We start from the raw sequence: 21013 nt of genomic DNA, 5'->3' as shown, positions 1-21013 counted from the left end.
GGGAGAGCAAAGGACAGTTCACCAGTCATGGGCCAAGAAGGGCTGTAATGAGTGGCGTCATTAAAGGGAAAAGGGGACAAGGGAGAAAGTAAATGTTCCCCAGGTTAGCAGAGACACTGAAGTATAAGAACGTATAAAGTATTTGGAAAACTACTGGGCTGAAGGTGAAGACTTGTTTTATATCTATACCCATACCTACATCTGTGCCTGTATCTATATGTCTATCAAAATAGAAAAGGAAAAGTTGGTTTATCAGGAAAACTTCAGTGTAGGGTGTATATGTAAATACATATTATATATAAATAAATAAAAACCTGGTATGCATATTTATGAAAATGTTCTTGGTTTTATGGTAGGGAAATAATTGGAAATACCTGCCTGCCTAGAGTTTACAGCAACAACACACATTTAGTGCTATGTGTACTGACAACAAACTCTAGTTACTGGGTTGGGAGGAGACATACAAATTAGTACCATTCTGTCATTGATCTTAATGAGTTATTAGCCAGAGAAGGAGGATATGCCCTGAACACAAATGAAAATAAAGCAGAGGATCATATGGTTCTTGTCTCTTCTCTTATTAATGTGTTCTATCACATTGATTGATTTGCGAATGTTGAACCACCCTTGCATCTCAGGAATAAATCCCACCTGGTCGTGATGGATAATCCTTTAATGTACTGTTGGATCCTATTAGCTAGGATCTTGTTGAGAATTTTGGCATCCGTATTCATCAAGGATATTGGTCTGAAATTCTTTTTTTTTTTTTTAGATTTTATTTATTTACTTGACAGAGAGAGAGAGAGTGCGTACAAGCAGGGGGAGCGGCAGGCAGAGGGAGAGGGAGAGGGAGAAGCAGACTCCCCCCTGAGCAGGGAGCCAGACGCGGGACTCGATCCCAGGAACCTGGGATCATGACCCGAGCCGAAGGCAGATGCCCAACCGACTGAGCCACCCAGGCACCCAGAAATTCTCCTTCTTGATGGGGTCTTTGCCTGGTTTTGGGATCAAGGTAATTCTGGCCTCATAGAATGAGTTTGGAGGTTTTCCTTCTGTTTCTATTTTTTGAAATAGCTTCAGGAGAATAGGTATTATTTCTTCTATGAATGTTTGGTAGAATTCCCCTGGGGATCCATCAGGTCCTGGACTCTTGTTTTTGGGAGATTTTTGATCACTGCTTCAATTTTGTTCCTGGTTATTGGTCTCTTCAGATTGTCAATTTCTTCCTGTTTCAGTCTTGGTAGTTTAAAGGTTTCCAGGAAGGCATCCATTTTTTCCAGGTTGCTTAATTTATTGGCATGAAGTTGTTGATAATAATTTCTAATAATTATTTCTATTTCCTTGGTATTAGTCATGATCTCTCTGCTTTCATTCATAATTTTATTAATGTGGGTCCTTTCTCTTTTCTTTTGGAAAAGTCTGGCCAGTGGTTTATCGATCTTATTAATTCTTTCAAAGAACCAGCTTCTAGTTTCATTGATCTGCTCTACTGTATTTCTGGTTTCTAATTCATTGATCTCTGCTCTAATCTTAATTCTTTTTCTTCTCCTGTGTGGCGTAGGCTTTATTTGTTGTTCTTTCTCCAGTTCTTTAAGGTGTAAAGTTAGTTTGTGTATTCAGGACTTTTCTATTTTTTTGAGTGAGGCTTGGATGGCTATGTATTTTCCCCTTAGGACCACCTTTGCAGTATCCCATAGGTTTTGGACCGATGTGTTGCACTACTGGGTATTTACCCCAAAGATACAGATGTAGTGAAAAGAAGGGCCACATGCACCCCAATGTTCATAGCAGCAATGTCCGCAATAGCCAAACTGTGGAAAGAGCCAAGATGCCCTTCAACAGATGAATGGATAAAGAAGATGTGGTCCATATATACAATGGAATATTACTCAGCCATCAGAAAGGATGAATACCCGCCATTTGCTTCAACATGGATGGGACTGGAGGAGATTATGCTAAGTGAAATAAGCCAAGCAGAGAAAGACAATTATCATATGGTTTCACTTATTTGTGGAACATAAGGAAGAGCACGGAGGACACTAGGAGAAGGAAGGGAAAAATGAGGTGGGGGAATGGGAGAGGGGGGAGATGAGCCATGAGAGACTATGGACTATAGGAAACAAACTGAGGGTTTCAGAGGGGAGGAGGGTGGGGGGGTTAGCCCGGTGATGGGTATTAAGGAGGGCATGTATTGCATGGAGCACTGGGTGTTAAATGCAAACAATGGGTCATGGATCACTACATCAAAATCTAATGATGTACTGTATGGTGACTAACATAACATAATAAAATAAAAAAATGAAAATAAAGCAGAATGAGAAAAATACCATAAGTAAAGCCCCAAATCATAAAACTAAAATATATATGTATATATATATGAAGAGGCCCAAATGTGGAAGCAACTGTATGAAGTTAGAATATATGTTAAAGATGATTCTTGAAAGATGGGCAGAATTTCAACAGATAAAGGTGGAATGGAGAAAAGGCAGGTAAGGCAAAGTTATCTTAGGAGTTGCTGTGATTATGTATATGGATTACATGGACATATTTTAAATTGACTTACAGATGTTGGCATTGTTATCAGTCATGTTATCAGTCCAAACCAATGGCAGACCCAAGGGCTACTTAATAAAGGTGCTGTTTATAGGCAAATGGGCAGAGTTAACAGAATCAAAAAGAATAATGAGACACCCAGGGACTAGCAATGGTAGAGGCTGTCACTGCCTGAGTCTGATGGGGTAGGGGAGGGGTGAAGTGATTGAGGGCTGGAGATAGCTCAGAAAAGTATGAAAGGAACTGCCTCACCTGGCGCTGTCAGAACAGTAGTGATCTCGGGATGCGTGATGTCCTGAGTACCCCATCCACCCCAACTTCCTTCTCTTTCCACTCTCTGATCTTCTTCTGGTGCCTCCAACAGAAGTTCAGTGGGGAAGCGGAGGGCCACAGTGACTCCAGGGGTGTCATCCCATGGGAGGCACCCTGAGAAGGGAGGAGAACGGATCTAAGCTGGCAGATAATCAACACAGATACATACCATACTCTACTCATGTCAGCGTGATACTGAAGGGTCATTATAGAACTGTTTACATCAGAGAAGAATTCAGCAAAAGATAGCCTCATATTTAATATCATTCGAAGGGATTTTGTTACTGAAGTTACCAGAAATAACCTCTTTTAAGTCTAATTTGTATTCTAATGAAGCTATAACAAGGTTCACTAGAAAAAAATTGTGATGATGCTTCACTAAGTTAGTTTTATTAAGGAAGGGGATATTTTATTATCTAAGACCCTGTCCCTTCATTTCATCTGGGTATTTGCTGAGAGAGAACAAAGACCTTCTAGGAGATCATAGCTGGGGACATTTTCCTAGTTTCAAAGCTGATTCTTTTCCCTTCAGGCCTGGGTGTGGTTTTTCTCTTTAGCCAATTAAAAAACTCCCAGAGCTCTGTAATATCTTCCACTGCTCCTGAAAAGGGACTGAGGCAGAGGTAAAATGAGCTCAGCTGGATGGGCCCACCCTGTTCTGGTTCTTAAATGCCACTGGGAATGAATGCTTTAAATTGCACATCCCATTTGCATCTCTCTGTTTACTTTTCTTAATCTCCTCAAGAATCCCTGCTTTATGAAGAACAGGTTGTTTCTTTAGCAGGGATTTCCAGATAAACAATTTAAAGGTCTCTCTTTTTTAAAAACTCTACAAAATAAACATATGAATGAATAAATTAAAAACAAATAAATAAATATCTAGTAGCTTAGTCCCAGTCCATCCAAGAATGTTTTCTCTCACATACCTGTTTAAGGCACAGATTCAAGAAAATTTAAACTGTTCTGACTCATATTCCTTTGATTTAATCAGTGTTGACATTAAATTGCATAGGTTTGAAATTTGTCTTGAAACAGATGCATTTCTTCCTAGTTTCTTTTTCCCTTTTTTTCTGTAGAATGGAAGCTCATAAAAGTGTTGCAATCATTCATCTTCATCAACTCTTCATCACTCCTCTCCCCCATTAGTTCCTAGGCCACTCCAGCAAATTACCACAAACTGAGTGGTTTAAAACAATAAGAACGTATTCTCTCACAGTTCTGTTGTCTGGAAGTCCAGAATCAAAGGTGTAGGTGGGCCATGCTCCCTCTGGTGGCTTTAGGGAAGAATCTCTCCTTGACTCTTCCAGCTTCCGACGGCTCCATACATCCCTTAGTTTGGGGCTGCAGGGCTCCAGTGTCTGTCCCAGTCTTCACTCTGTGTCCTTCCCACTTCTTATAGGGACACTAGTCATTGGATTTAGGGCATACCTGATTCTAGTAGCATCTCACCTTGATCCCTAACTAATTACATCTGCAAAGACCTTATTTCCAAACGGGTAACTATACTGAATCAAGTTCCTCTCAAAATTCATGTCTACTGGAAATGCAGGATGTGACTTCATTTGGAAATAGAGTCTTTGCAAATGTAATTAGTTAAGTTAACATGAGGTCATACTAGATTAATGCGGGCCCTAAATACAATGACTGGTATCTTTATTAGAAGGGGATGGTACCCTGAGAGAAGAAGGCATGTGAAATAGGAGAGAGTGGGGGTAATGCAGCTATAAACCAAGGAACATGAAGGGTTGTTAGGAGCCTCTAGAATCTAGGAAGAGACAAGAAAGGATTCTTCTCAAGAATCTGCAGAGAGAGTATGGCCCTGCTTCTACCTGGATTTTGGATTTCTGGGCTATAGAACTATGAGGAAATAAATGTCTGTTCTTTTAAACCAATGAGTTTGTGGTAATTTGTTATCATGGCCCCAGAAAACTAATAGTCTCATTCTGGCTTTCCAGGTAGACATGAATTTTGGGGGACACTATTCAATCCACTATCCTCCCTTCCCCTACTCCTCTTCTTTGCCAGTTTTAAAACATTTACTGAATGCCTACTGTTGCCAAGCACTGTGTCAAGTGAAGTGCCTGAAAAAATAAAATAAACACAGGCCCTGCCTTCAAGGATCACAGTCTAGTGGGGGGAAGAAAGACATTTGAAGGGAACTATTACAATGTACTGTACCAAGTGCTGTGATAGGGTGGAATGCAGAGAGGTATGGAAGAATGCAGGAATGCTATCACATCAGGAGTGTTGGGGTGTGTGGTGTGCATGCACACACACATGCATTTGGGAGGACTCTTGGAAGAAGTGACACTGTAACCAGTATCCAAACGGAGATCTAAAGGATGAATCCTATTCAAGCAAACCAGGAAGCCTGGGAAATAAAGGGATGGGGGAAGACAGACACTCAAAAGAGATGGAGAAGGAAGTGTAACTGCAAGATGGTATGGGAGAGAAGGAGAGGGATTGGGCTAGATCGTCTGGGTGCAGTTTGCCCTGCACATTGCCTCAAAGTCATTGCCCTTGGTTTATCTTTCCTGAGGATCCTTGCATCATCTCCCAACCTGAGTATCACTTTCTCTTCCTTGAAGAGTCAGTGCAGAGTTCCTCAACTCATGGAGACCTTTCTTGAATTCCTGGGCTGAGTGTGGGAGAGCAAGATGCTTTCTAGGCATTGCAGATAAGTCAGTATTTGCACTTTGACTTTCAGTTATGCCTGTACTTAGTTAGACTTCTCCTCTTCTCCACCCTCCCACCCTCAGACTATGCGTTCTGACTCCCTGTCTGCTGGAAGGCTTCGTGCTTCTCCGAGCTGGAAGGATGATTCTGGAAAACAGACTCTTTCTTCTATAGCAACCAGAACTTACCTTGGTTATAGTTCTTATCAACTGATGAGAAACTCCCATCAGGTCAGGCTGTGTGTCCATGTCTTTCACTGCTCTAGCTCCAGTGCCTAGCAGCATTGTCCTGGGTACATAGTAGGCATTCAATTAAGTATCTGTTTGTGCATGATCGAACACTTCAGATTATTATTGTTGGCTTTCTCATATATTTACACTCTAGACTTTGAGTTTTTCCCTGTAATGGTGACTATGACTTGTTTCTCTCCAAATTTACAGTGCATGAATGAATGAATGATTGGTGAATTCATTGATGAGGGCCACCAGAATGTGAGAAGGAAAAACAAGGCAGAAGGTGTGGAGGGGACAGGTGTTTCTAGGAACAGTGATTCTCAACGTTGGCTGCACATTGGGAACACCTAAGTAGCTTTTAAAGATCCCAGTGCTTAGGCTCTACCCCAGAACTCTTAAATAAGAATCTCATGCATCACAATTTTTAAAAACTTCCCAGGTGATTCAAACTTGAAGTCAAATTTGGGAACTGCTGGTGTTGACAATGCCTCTGATCTCTTCAGGGAGGAAGAGGCTAAAACTTCTTCTGTTCACACTGTTGTCAAGGTTGGATGAGTCAACATGTACAAAACACTTTTCACAATGTCTCGTATTCAATAACCTGCATGTTACTCTTTTACATTCAGTAAAGGCTGAATGTGCATTCATACTCTTCTCTGTATATGCACACATTTCTTCTTGCCCTGGTAGATAAGTGTTATCTCCCTATAGGCAAAACAATAAAGCTCAGAAAGGTTTAATAACTTGCCCAAAGTTTCCTGGCTGGGTGGTGCCCACATCCATCTATTAATGGTCTTTCTGTGACAGATACTACCATTGAGAAGTTGATAATCCTCAATTTATGTTTTTATAGAGGGTTTCAGGTAACTTGGTTTTTAAAGCCCTTGTATATGCACGGAATACTTTCTTCAACTAAGTTTGGTTGGGTTAGCCACTCACTAAAGATTCAACTGCTTGTTGAAGATTTGTTTGCAAAGGATAAGCAGGCCTCTTAAACTTTCTAACTCTCTGTAGAGTTTGTTTACTAATTCTGTATAGTTTGGCCACTAATTTCTAAAACAACTTTCTGTATGTTTTGGTCATGAATTCCTGCCAGTGTTATTTCCTTAGATCCAACTATAGCCAGCTGGTATGGCCATGTGCTGGGGGCTGAAGGTTGCCAGAAAGGAGTGGGCAAGATAGAAAGAAGAAAATGGAAAAAAAAAAATCCCAGAATAGGGGGTTGTTGAATCAGCCAAAAGGGAAGGTAGTGTATCTGAGAGGTGGGATGGGAAAGAAGGAAGGGGAAGAGGGAGGTGCGTGGAGAATAAAGTCTGGTACCCACAGTAACTCAGAGAAGTTCTTTGTACCTCTGCCAAGAGTTGCTCATTTTTTTGCTTCGTTGGTTTTACAAACAAGATGAATAAGGTGTTAGAATTACAAAATTATTAATCAGAGGGTTTTTTTTTTACCCATTCAATAAATATTTAATAGCCTAACAGGAAAAAAGATAAAAAATGAAAATTTTATAATAGAGGGGTGCTCGTGTGGCTCAGTCGGTTAAGCGTCTGCCTTCGGCTCAGGTCCTGATCCCAGGGTCCTGGGATCCAGCCCTGTGTTGGGCTCTCTGCTCAGTGGGGAGCCTGCTTCTCCCTCTCTCTCTGCCTGCTTCTCCCCCTGCTTGTGCTCTCTCTCTAATAAATAAATAAATAAAATCTTTAAAAAATATATAATAGAGATTGGGGCACCTGGGTGGTTCAGTTGGTTAAGCGTCTGACTCTTGATTTTGGCTCAGGTCATGATCTCAGGGTCATGAGACCAAGCCCTGCATTGGGCTCTGTGATGGGTGTGGATCCAGCTTAAGATTCTCTCTCATCCTCTGCCCACCCCCACTCTCAAAAAAAATTGATAGATCGGTAATAGGGACTGAGGCAGTAAATATTTTATATATGTGAGATTACAACTCAGGAAAAAATATAAACTTTATGTCCAAAAAACCCCAAAACATATCAAACAAAAGTTTTAAAAATCAGAAATTCAATTGGTATCGTAGATTTTTACATACACATACTTCTCCCAGTCTTTGAAAGGTGAAATAGATATTAAAGAGATACTAATTTGTCTAAAAAATCTAATTAAGAAAGAAATAGAAATACAAAGAGAGTGTGCACGTACTTTTTAAAAGCAATAGAGACTATATCTCATGTTGAAGCATCCATAAAACTTGATTACATTTTATGAAGTATTTTTTTAAAGATTTTATTTATTTGAGAGAGAGAAAGTGACAGAGAGAGAGAGAGAAAGAGCATGAGAAGGGGAAGGGTGAGAGGGAGAAGCAGGCTTCCAGCTGAGCAGGGAGCCCGATGCGGGACTCGATCTCAGGACTCTGGGATCATGACCTGAGCCGAAGGCAGTCGCTCGACCAATGGAGCCACCCAGGCACCCTGACATTTTATCAAGCATTTCATTAATTATCTGTAAGTTAACTCAGAGGCCTTTCTAATGTTTAAATTAACTCTCATGTGTAGTGGAAGAAATAAGGAGGCATTTGCATGATGCTAAGGGACATAAGTTCTGTGTAGTAGGCAGCAGTGTTTTTCCCTGTAAACCATGGCCCCTTTTGATTCTCATTTCATTTTTTTTCGGGAGGACTAGTTTCACTTTCTAGTAACAATAAAATATTTTGGGTTGTCAGGTGTGATAGTAAATGGAATTCATGTTCCAGGGCATTTGCTTTTGTACTTTTTTTTTAGAGGAGGGGAGGGAAGAAAGGGGTAGAGGGAAGGGGAGAGAGAGAATCTTAAGCAGGGTCTGTGCCTACTGTGGAGCCTGAAGCAGTGCTAGATCTCACTACCCTGAGATCAGGACCTGAGCTGAAATCAAGAGTTGGACGTTTAACCTACTGAGCCAACTGGACACCTCAGCTTCTGTACTGTCTTCTGTGGTGTGTAAGAGACTCATCTGTAAAATGGTTTTAACTGAGGCTCTTTCTATATTTCCATTCTCCTGGACACTCTCCACCCTGGCCCTCATTTCCTTTCTCTTGTGTAGAAGCTTCCATAAGACTCTTTTTGATTATTCATCATTTTGGGAAATTTAAATTCACTAAGGAGTATGTAGTTGTTAGAATGTTCATCATACCTGTCTTTGAGTCCATGTAACTAGGAGCAATTGGGAGATTTTTCTGTCATTGCTTAGCCCTGGGGCAGTTAGTACTCTGACTTAAAAACAGTGTGGCAAGGACAGTTACACGAAGAGGGGAACGGGTTTAGAATATTTTAGTTTCTATTCCAGTATATGTCAATATGACATGATCTGCAAAAGGAAATTTCTCTAAAGAACTGAACTCTACACCAGTCACATTTTGTTCATTCAGAAGAGGTATGAAGTAGTGTGGATTTCCATTTCCCCAGGTGGTAGATTTTGTATGAATTTTTTGGGGGTAGGGATATGTATGAAATAACTGATTTGAGTGAATATGCCCCAAATCTATACAAATTTGTCAAAATCTAAGTGTTTTAAAAGTATCTTATGAATTATTTTTTTCTATTTTACTTTTTTATTTCCAACTATTGATTTTGAAATTTTCTTTAAACATAAAGGAAAGTTAAAAGATCAGTGTAATGAACATTCTTTTTTTTTTTTTAAGATTTTATTTATTTATTTGAGAGAGAGAGAGAGAATGAGAGAGAGAGAGCACGAGAGGGAAGAGGGTCAGAGGGAGAAGCAGACTCCCCGCTGAGCAGGGAGCCCGATGCGGGACTCGATCCCGGGACCCCAGGATCATGACCTGAGCCGAAGGCAGTCGCTTAACCAACTGAGCCACCCAGGCGCCCAGTGTAATGAACATTCTTAGACCCACCACCTAGATTCAACAACTGTCACAGTTAGTTGGTTCTTGATTTCAGGTAGGCAATTTGTATGTGTGTGTTATTCTCAGGCCGATTTCAAAATCTGTTGGTTTTGGCTTATACTCAAAATTATCCAAACTAAGAGGGACCATTGACTTCTGCCTATATGCATGGAAAAAAAAATAAGTGCAGAACCTTCTATAAATAATATCTTCAATGTCAGGAATTTGTTACACCTATTGATTCCAGTGAGTATTCCTATTATCTGTAAATTTATTTATTGTTATCCTTTCATCTTCTTTTGTGTAGGTTACTGAGAGTTGTCCATTATGCCTTGCTGAACACAGGGTTTTGACATTAAATTCCTGGTTGGTACCTCACCATAACCACTCCCAGGACAAAAGTCAGATTCATGTCATATGGAACTGTTCTTCATTCTCTTGAATTCATACTGATGTGCTTGTTGACAAAGAGAGAAATGTTTGAAAAGCAGGAACCTCAGTGTGACCTCTGTTAGAAAGGCTGCTTGTCCAGGGCACCAGGATGGAATGGCTGCCATGTCAGAGGTCAAGTTGAGAGCCATTTCCAAAGTTGCTTTTGGTTCCTTAGAGGAGACACTTAACCTCCACATAACTCTGTTTGGATATTTTCAAGTAGAAAGAATAATGTTCTGCTCTGTACTTCAGGTGGAACATCAGGCAAAACAATGAATGAATTGTGTTGTACAGCTTAGAAGGGGGTCATCTAAGGTAATGTAATAGGCTGTTTTTAAGACACTGACAAAAAATATGATATATTTGAGAATGATTGTTTTAGTATAAGCACTTAGAACAAAGTCTCAAACATGAAATGTACTCAGAAAATGTTCTATTCTCGTCCTGCTTCCAAGGCATCAATTTCATCTGTAAGATAGAAAACTTTCTTTTTTTCTGTCTCATTTTTAAGCCTCAGATGTAAAACTTTCTAAATTGCTTTGACATCATCAAAAGATAAAATATATGCAGTTAACACTTCCCCTGATATCTCCTCTTTTATGTATATTGACACATACAACTATATATAGTAGTATGTGTGTGTCATCTACTTAAGCTAAGAAAGTAGGCATGACTGTCTAGAAAAAGTGCTTATAGGCAGATATACTTTTAAAACTAAAGCATTGATAAAATGTTGTCACTTGAGGTACTGGGGTAAAAAGTAGATCATAGTTTGTAAGTCTTTATTCTTGAGTAAAAGTATTATTGATCAAAATCCAGAGAAACTTGCTTTAGATTCATCATTATTAAGACATTTGAATTTTTCTTAGCAAAGACTTTTATAAGTATGTGAAATGGACCAATTAAAGACAAGTGATATGTTATATTGTTAAAACTTACTTATAACCTTATCTACCAAATCTAAATTACCCATAAATCCATAGGTATATAAATGCACAAAAACAGAACTTAAGATTTAAAAATTTTTCTGGACGAACTCAACAGGAGATCGAAGAAGAGAGTAGCAACAACTCTCTGAACAGAGAAGCGACCACTTACTGGAAGGACAAAATGACAAGACGAAAAAAATCACCTCAGCAAAAAGAACAAGAGGTAGTACCGTCTGCCAGGGACCTACTCAATACGGACATTAGTAGGATGTTGGACCTAGAGTTCAGAATCATGACTTTAAAGATACTAGCTAGGCTTGAAAAAAGCGTGGAAGTTATTAGAGAAACCCTTTCTGGAGAAATAAAAGAACTAAAATCTAACCAAGTCAAAATCAAAAAGGTTATTAATGAGGTGCAATCAAAAATGGGGGCATTAACTGCTAGGATAAATGAGGCAGAATCAGCGATATAGAAGACCAAATGGTGGAAAATAAAGAGGCTGAGAAAAAGAGAGAGAAACAACTACAGGATCACGAGGGCAGAATTCGAGAGATAAGCGATACGATAAGACGAAACAACATTAGAATAATTGGGATCCCAGAAGAAGAAGAAAGAGAGAGAGGGGCAGAAGGTATATTGGAGCAAATTATAGCAGAGAACTTCCCTAATGTGGGGAAGAAAACAGGCATCAAAATCCAGGAGGCACAGAGAACCCCTCTCAAAATCAATAAAAATAGGTCCACACCCTGACATCTAATAGTAAAACTTACGAGTCTCAGAGACAAAGAGAAAATCCTGAAAGCAGCTCGGGAGAAGGGATATGTAACCTACAATGGTAGAAACATTAGATTGGCAACAGACCTATCCACAGAGACCTGGCAGGCCAGAAAGGACTGGCATGAATCTTCAGAGCACTAAACAAGAAAAATATGCAGCCAAGAATACTATATCCAGCTAGGCTGTCATTGAAAATAGAAGGAGAGGTAAAAAGCTTCCAGGACAAACAAAAACTAAAGGAATTTGCAAACACAAAACCAGCCCTCCAAGAAATATTGAAAGGGGTCCTCTAAGGAAAGAGAGAGCCTAAAAGCAGCAAAGATCAGAAAGGAACACAGACAATATACAGTCACAGTCACCTTACAGGCAATACAATGGCACTAAATTCATATCTTTCAATAGTTACCCTGAATGTAAATGGGCTCAATGCCCCAATCAAAAGACACAGGCTATCAGATTGGATTCAAAAACAAGACCCATCGATATGCTGTCTGCAAGAGACTCATTTTAGACCTAAAGACACCCCCAGATTGAAAGTGAGGGGGTGGAAAACCATTTACCATGCTAATGGACACCAAAAGAAAGCTGGGGTGGCAATCCTTATATCAGACAAATTAGATTTTAAAACAAAGACTGTAATAAGAGATGAAGAAGGACACTATATCTTATTTAAAGGGTCTGTCCAACAAGAAGATCTAACAATTGTAAATATCTGTGCCCCTAACATGGGAGCAGCCAGTTATATAAGGCAATTAATAACAAAAGCAAAGAAACACATTGACAACAATACGATAATAGTGGGGGACTTTAACACCCCCCTGACGGAAATGGACAGATCGTCTAAGCAAAAGATCAACAAGGAAATAAAGACTTTAAATGACACACTGGACCAAATGGACTTCACAGACATATTCAGAACATTCCATCCCAAAGCAACGGAATACACATTCTTCTCTAGTGCCCATGGAACATTCTCCAGAATTGATCACATCTTAGGTCACAAATCAGGTCTCAACCGGTACCAAAAGATTGGGATTATTCCCTGCATATTTTCAGACCACAATGCTTTGAAACTAGAACGCAATCACAAGAGGAAAGTCGGAAAGAACTCAAATACATGGAGGCTAAAGAGCATCCTACTAAACAATGAATGGGTCAACCAGCAAATTAAAGAAGAATTAAAAAAATTCATGGGAACCAATGAAAATGAAAACACAACTGTTCAAAATCTTTGGGATACAGCAAAGGCAGTCCTAAGAGGAAAGTGTATAGCAATACAAGCCTTTCTCAAGAAACAAGAAAAGTCTCAAATACACAACCTAACCCTACATCTAAAGGAGGTGGGGAAAGACAGCAAATAAAGCCTAAACCCAGCAGGAGAAGAGAAATAATAAAAATCAGAGAAGAAATCAATGAACTAGAAACCAAGAGAACAGCAGAACAGATCAACGAAACTAGGAGCTGGTTCTTTGAAAGAATTAACAAGATTGATAAACCCCTGGACAGACTTATCAAAAAGAAAAGAGAAATGACCCAAATCAACAAAATCATGAATGAAAGAGGAGAGATCACAACCAAGACCAAAGACATACAAACAATTATAAGAACATATTATGAGCAACTCTGTGCCAGCAAATTGGTTAACCTGGAAGAAATGGGTGCATTCCTAGAGATGTATCAACTACCAAAACTGAACCAGGAAGAAATAGAAAACCTGAACAGACCTATAACCACTAAGGAAATTGAAGCAGTCATCAAAAATCTCCCAACAAACAAAAGCCCAGGGCCAGATGGCTTCCCAGGGGAATTCTATCAGACATTTAAAGAAGAATTAATACCTATTCTCCTGAAACTGTTCCAAAAAATAGAAATGGAAGGAAAACTTCCAAACTCATTTTATGAGGCCACCATTACCTTGATCCCAAAACCAGACAAAGACCCCATCAAAAAGGAGAACTACAGACCAATATCCTTGATGAACATGGATGCAAAAATTCTCACCAAAATACTAGCCAATAGGATCCAACAGCACATTAAAAGGATTATTCACCACGACCAAGTGGGATTTATCCCTGGGCTGCAAGGTTGGTTCAACATCCGCAAATCAATCAACGTGATACAATACATTAACAAAAGAAAGAACAAGAATCATGATCCTCTCAATAGATGCAGAAAAAGCATTTGACAAAGTACAGCATCCTTTCTTGATCAAAACTCTTCAGAGTATAGGGATAGAGGGTACATACCTCAATATCATAAAAGCCATCTAGGAAAAACCTACAGCGAATATCATTCTCAATGGGGAAAAGCTGAGAGCTTTTCCCCTAAGGTCAGGAACGCGGCAGGGATGTCCACTCTCACCACTGCTATTCAACATAGTATTAGAAGTCCTAGCCACAGGAATCAGACAACAAAAAGAAATCAAAGGCATCCAAATCGGCAAAGAAGAAGTCAAACTCTCACTCTTTGCAGATGATATGATACTGTATGTGGAAAACCCAAAAGACTCCACCCCAAAACTGCTAGAACTCATACACGAATTCAGTAAGGTAGCAGGATATAAAATCAATGCACAGAAATCAGTGGCATTCCCATACACCAACAACAAGACAGAAGAGAGACAAATCAAGGAGTCGATCCCATTTACAACTGCACCCAAAACCATAAGATACGTAGGAATAAATTTAACCAAAGAGGCAAAGGATCTGTACTCAGAAAACTATAAAATACTCATGAAAGAAATTGAAGAAGACCCAAAGAAATGGAAAAACGTTCCATGCTCATGGATTGGAAGAACCAACATTGTGAAGATGTCAATGCGACCTAGAGCAATCCACACATTCAATGCAATCCCCATCAAAATACCATCCACTTTTTTCAAAGAAATGGAACAAATAATCCTAAAATTTGTATGGAACCAGAAGAGACCCCGAATAGCCAGAGGAATGTTGAAAAAGAAAAGCAAAGCTGGCGGCATCACAATTCCGGACTTCCAGCTCTATTACAAAGCTGTCATCATCAAGACAGTATGGTACTCGCACAAAAACAGACACATAGATCAATGGGACAGAATAGAGAGTCTAGAAATGGACCCTCAACTCTATGGTCAACTAATCTTTGACAAAGCAGGAAAGAATGTCCAATGGAAAAAAGACAGTCTCTTCTACAAATGGTGTTGGGAAAATTGGACAGCCACAGGCAGAAGAATGAAACTGGACCATTTCCTTACCCTACACACAAAAATAGACTCCAAATGGTTGAAAGACCTAAACGTGAGACAGGAGTCCATCAAAATCCTAAAGGAGAACACAGGCAGCAACCTCTTCGACCTCAGCCACAGCAACTTCTTCCTAGAAACATCGCCAAAGGCAAGGGAAGCAAGGGCAAAAATGAACTATTGGGATTTCATCAGATAAAAAGCTTTTGCACAGCAAAGGAAACAGTCCACAAAACCAAAAGACAACCGACAGAATGGGAGAAAATATTTGCAAATGACATATCAGATAAAGGGCTAGTATCCAAAATCTATAAAGAACTTATCAAACTCAACTCCCAAAGAACAAATAATCCAAAGAAGAAGTGGGCAGAAGACATGAACAGACATTTTTCCAAAGAAGACATCCAAATGGCCAGCAGACACACGAAAATGTGCTCAACATCGCTCAGCATCAGGGAGATTCAAATCAAAACGTCAATGAGATACCACCTCACACCAGTCAGAATGGCTAAAATTAACAAGTCAGGAAATGACAGATGTTGGCGGGGATGTGGAGAAAGGGGAACCCTCCTACACTGTTGGTGGGAATGCAAGCTGGTGCAACCACTCTGGAAAACAGTATGGAGGTTCCTCAAAAAGTTGAAAATAGAGCTGCCATACGATCCAGCAATTGCACTACTGGGTATTTACCCCAAAGATACAAATGTAGGGATCCGAGGGGGTACATGCATCCCAATGTTTATAGCAGCAATGTCCACAATAGCCAAACTGTGGAAAGAGCCAAGATGTCCATTGACAGATGAATGGATAAAGAAGAGGTGGTATATATACACAATGGAATATTATGCATCCACAGAAAGGAATGAAATCTTGCCATTTGCAACGACATGGATGGAACTGGAGGGTATTATGCTGAGTGAAATAAGTCAATCAGAGAAAGACATGTATCATATGACCTCACTGATATGAGGAGTTTTCAACCTCAGGAAACAAACTGAGGGTTGCTGGAGTGGTGGGGGGTGGGAGGGATGGGGTGGCTGAGTGATAGACATTGGGGAGGGTATGTGCTATGGTGAGTGCTGTGAATTGTGCAAGACTCTTAAATCACAGATCTGTACTTATGAAACAAATAATGCAATATATGTTAAGAAAAAAAAAAGAAGGAGAAGATAGCAGGAGGCGAAGAATGAAGGGGAGTAAGTCGGAGGGGGAGACAAACCATGAGAGACGATGGACTCTGAAAAACAAACTGAGGTTTCTAGAGGTGAGGGGGGTGGGGGGATGGGTTAGCTTGGTGGTGGGTATTAAAGAGGGCACGTTCTGTGTGGAGCACTGGGTGTTATGCACAAACAATGAATCATGGAACAGTACATCAAAAACTAATGATGTAATGTATGGTGATTAACATAACAGTAAAAAATTAAAAAAAAAACAAAAAACTAATGATGTAATGTATGGTGATTAACATAATATAATAAAATAAAATTTAAAAATTTTTCTGTACTCTTTGGCCCCGTTTATATAGGTGATATTGTAATGTCAGTATTCTTGGCTGTAGTTGGACATAACTTATTGTAAAGTTGCATTATTAGACATGCAAAGGTGGTATATTGCAAAAATAAGTTAAAATTCAGTTTGATATTTAATGGTCTCATAGAGCAGAAGAAAAGACTTTAGGAAAGTATTAAGGATCAACATGATAGGTAGAATAATGCCCTCCCTGCAGCTGTCCACATCCTAATCCCTGAAATCTGTGAATACTTTACGAACATGGTTAAATTAAGGATCTTGAGATGGAAATATTATCCTGGATTATCCATGGGCCAAATGTAATCACAAGACTACTCATACAAGGGAGGCCGAATGTCAGAGATCAGGAGAGATCTGAAGATGCTACACTGGCTGGCTTTAGAATGGAGGAAGGGGTCATAAGTCATGGAATACAGGCAGTGTCCGGAAGATGGAACAGACAAGGAAATGGACTCTCAACTAGAGCCACCAGGAATGTAACCCTGCTGATGTCTTGATTTTAGGCCACTGAAACCTGTACTACACTTCTGAACTCCAGAACTGCAAGATAAGGAATTTGTGTTGTTTTAAGCCACTAAATTTGTGGTAATTTGTTACAGCAGCAATACGAAACTAATAGTCAGTGAGCAAGCTGGTTATAGGTATAAATGTTTTTTGTCCAGAAAGACGAAGGTGAAAACCTGCTTGTGGCTCATTTCTTAGAGTATCAACCCACAGGTCTTATGAAATATAGAAAAAACTAATAATCTTACTACCCAGGATTTACTGAAGCCTTGGATTTCATCATCTAGGAGGTGTTAGACAAATTCAAAGTGATTTTATCAAGATTAGTCATCACAATTATATTAGTAGGTGGAAATTAAGCCAGAATTTAAATTATTCTGCACAGGATAAAGCTTTAATTTCCATACTTTCAAGTCAAATATTATTTCTCAAAAAGAATTACTTCCTGAAATCTTAATCCCTGATACTTATGGATTCACTTTGTATCTGTGACTCACCTGAAACTTTGTGATGAAGTAGATCTGCTCAGCTTTGTGCTACGGGTACCAGCAGAATGCTAGATTGAATTGCTAGAAGAAGCCAGTGTCTGGCTGGCTGGAAGCCTCATCATCTGCAGAGGAGAGGAGAGCTGACAGCTGTGGGGTACTTCCTGAAGTCTGAGCTGGTGTGAAGAAGGCTACTTTTTCTTAAAGGAGCTCTCTCCTGGAACATTTACTTAGGCCTCCATCTCCCCATGGTGATTTATATGTTGTTTCTCCCCTACTGTCAGGATAAGATGAGTTCTTTGAGGTCTTATTATTTAAAGAGTGTTGGTACTACCTGTCACCTGTCAGGAAGATGGAGACCAACATCTGCTCTAGTTGTTGACCTGTGGCAAAATAATTATATAGTACTTGGGTGCAGTCAATTCTGCTGCTTGTATTTCTTCTTGGCTGGTGTTTGGATTAATAACGTAATTCTTTGTATTTTTCTAGTAGCTTTCAAATGGAGATCTCAAAGCAAAGCATGCACATATTTTTTTATGCACTTTGAGGAAGCCGTAGCAGGAAGCTAATGAGCATGAGAACTGTCTTATTAATACACGTGGCTTATACATGTGGACTCTGGAGCCAGGCTGCCTAGGTTTGAATCACGTGGCTGGGCGACCTTGAGCAAGTTACATTACTTCTCTATGTGCCTGTTTCCCAGAGGGGGATAAGGACACTTTCTTTCTCATAAGATTTTTTGAGGATTAGATGAGTTACTATGTGAAAAGCACCTAGAGTAGTACCTAGCACTTTAAAAAAAAATTACTGTTGCTTACTTGAATTATTTAATCTCTATAACCTCCATATAATGAGTTAGGGACTATTTTTATTCCATTTTACAGACGGAAACCAGCACACAGTAAGTGAAAGAAGCTAAAATGTGAAACTTTGTTGAACTTCAGAGCAGTGCTCTTAACTGCCAGTCTATGCTGCCTCATCTACTTTATTCTCATACAATTACTCATGATAGTGAAGGCCCATCATTTTTGAGTGCTATTCTGATTGATGGATTAAGGACTCTAAGGTTTGATTTATTAAAGATCTCTGCCATGACTCCTGCAGTTGGGAAGGTGAATGCTCAGCATATTCTCCTACACAAGATTCATTATCTTTACCTGAGAATTTATTATTCCCATCTAGTCTTGGAAGCAAATATGACTGGGTGTGCAGCATGATTTGAACACATATATTCCAAAAGCAATTTTGGGAATGAGATTTCATAATGTGGAAATACACCCAATCTTTCTGAATGCAATGAAACCACTGAATGAAAATAAAGAAACAGTTTGGTTTTAAAGAACCTCACAGACCATTGACTCCTCTAGGAACACATGGATGGATGATATGAGTATGTCTTTGAAGGAGTAGTATCTCATTCATTTCTCCTAGTGATTTCTGTTGAAAAGTGGAGTTCTAAGACAGTCTCACTATCCCCAGCATCAGATTACTGGTTAAGGAAACATTCCAGATTTTCTTCCTTTTTTAAGGGAGAACAATATTTCATTGTGTGTACATAGCACATTTTTAAAATTGAAGTATAATTAACATACAGCGTTATATTAGTTTCAGGTATGTAATATAATGATTCCACAATTCTATAAATGGAACTCAGTGCTCATCAAGATAAGGGTACTCTTAATCCCCTTTGTCTACTCCACCCATCCCCCACCCACCTCCCCTCTGGCAACCACCAGTTTGTTCTCTCTATTTAAGAGTGGTTTTTTTGTTTGTTTGTTTCTCTCTTTTTTCTTTCTTTCCTTTTTGTTTCTCTCTTTTTCCTTTGTTCATTTGTTTTTTTTATTAAATTCCACATTTGAGTGAAATAATGGTATTAGTCTTTTTCTGACTGACTTATTTCACTTAGCATTATACTCTCTAGATCCATCCATGTTGTTACAAATGGCAAGATCTCATGCTTTTTTGTGGCTGAGTAATATTCTAATGTATCTTCTTTATCCATTCCTTTATGGATGGACACTTGGGTTGCTTCTGTATCTTGGCTATTGTAAATAATGCTGCAGTAAACAGAAATGCATATATCTCTTTGAACTAGTGTATTCATTTTATTTGGATAAATTCTCAGTAGTAGAATTACTGGATCATAAAATTTTATTTTTAATTTTTTGAGGAATCTCCATGCAATTTTTTACAGTGGCTGTACCAATTTGTATTCTCACTGATAGTACTCGAGGGTTCTTTTTCCTCCACATCCTTACCAATACTTATTATTTCTTGTGTTTTTTATTTTAGCCATTCTGACAGGTGTGAAGTGATATCTCATTGTGGTTTTAATTTTCATTTCCCTGATGATGAGTGATGTTGAGCATCTTTTCATGTGTCTGTGGGCCATCTATATGTCTTCTTTGGGAAAATGTCTGTTCAGTTTTTCTGCCCATTTTTAAATTGGATTATTTGCTCTTTTGATGTTGAGTTGTATAAGTTCTTTACGTATTTTATGTGTTAACCCCTTATCAGATATATCATTTGCAAATATCTTCTCCCATTCAATAGACTGCCTTTTTGTCTTGTTGATGGTTTCCTTCACTGTACAAAGGCTTTTTAGCTTGGTATCGTCCCAATAGTTTAATTTTGCTTTCATTGTTCTTGCCTGAGGAGACATATCTAGAAAAAATGTTTCTATGGCCAATGTCAAAAGAAATTACTGCCTATGTCTTCTTCTAGGAGTTTTATGGTTTCAGGTCTCACATGCAGGTCTTTAGTCTATTTTGAGTTTATTTTTGTGTATGGTATAAGAAAGTGGTGTAGTTTCATTCTTTTGCATGTCGCTGTCCAGTTTTCCCAGCACCATTTGTTGAAGAGACTGTCTTTTCTTCATTATATATTTTTGCCTCCTTGCTATCTATTCTGTTCTATTGATTTATATCTTTTTTTTTGCCAATACTATACTATTTTGATGACTATAGCTCTGTAGTATATCTTGAAATCTGGGAATGTGATATCTCCAGCTTTATTCATCTTTCTCAAGATTACTTTGGCTATTTATATATCATATTTTCTTTATCCATTGGTGGACAGTTGGGTTGCTTCCACATCTTGGGTATTGTGAGTAGTGGTACATTGAACATGGAAGTGCTTGTATCTCTTCCAAATCCAGATTTCAGTTCTTTTTGATATATGCCTATAAGTGGGATTGCTGGACTACATGGTAGTCTAATTTTAATTTTTTGAGGAACCTACAGTGGCTACACCATTTTACATTTCCACCAATAGTGTGCAAGGTTTCCAAAATCAGCCATGCAAGATGAAAAAGTTCTAGAAATCTGCCATGCAACATTGTGCTTATGGTCAATGATAATATACTGCACACTTGAAATTTGTTAAGAGGGTAAAGCTCATGTTACATCATATATATAATATATATTTATATTAATAATATAAATAATAGATATTTTAACCACAATTTAAACAGAAGGAAAGAAGACACTCTGTTGTCTTGTATTCTAGGGCTGCATCTATAGGCTGCTAAAAAG

General features: G+C 38.9%; 1 protein-coding gene across 8 annotated transcripts in view; it reads left to right on the top strand.

Moving 5' to 3' along the window:
- Positions 1-21013, top strand: part of PDE1C (phosphodiesterase 1C) — a 537291-nt gene that overhangs the window by 303026 nt on the left and 213252 nt on the right. The window lies entirely within an intron of this gene.

This window comes from Zalophus californianus, chromosome 12, assembly GCF_009762305.2.
Source record: "Zalophus californianus isolate mZalCal1 chromosome 12, mZalCal1.pri.v2, whole genome shotgun sequence".
NCBI lineage: Eukaryota > Metazoa > Chordata > Mammalia > Carnivora > Otariidae > Zalophus > Zalophus californianus.
Note: the sequence above shows the minus strand (reverse complement) of the source record. Positions and strands in the feature narration are given on the sequence as shown.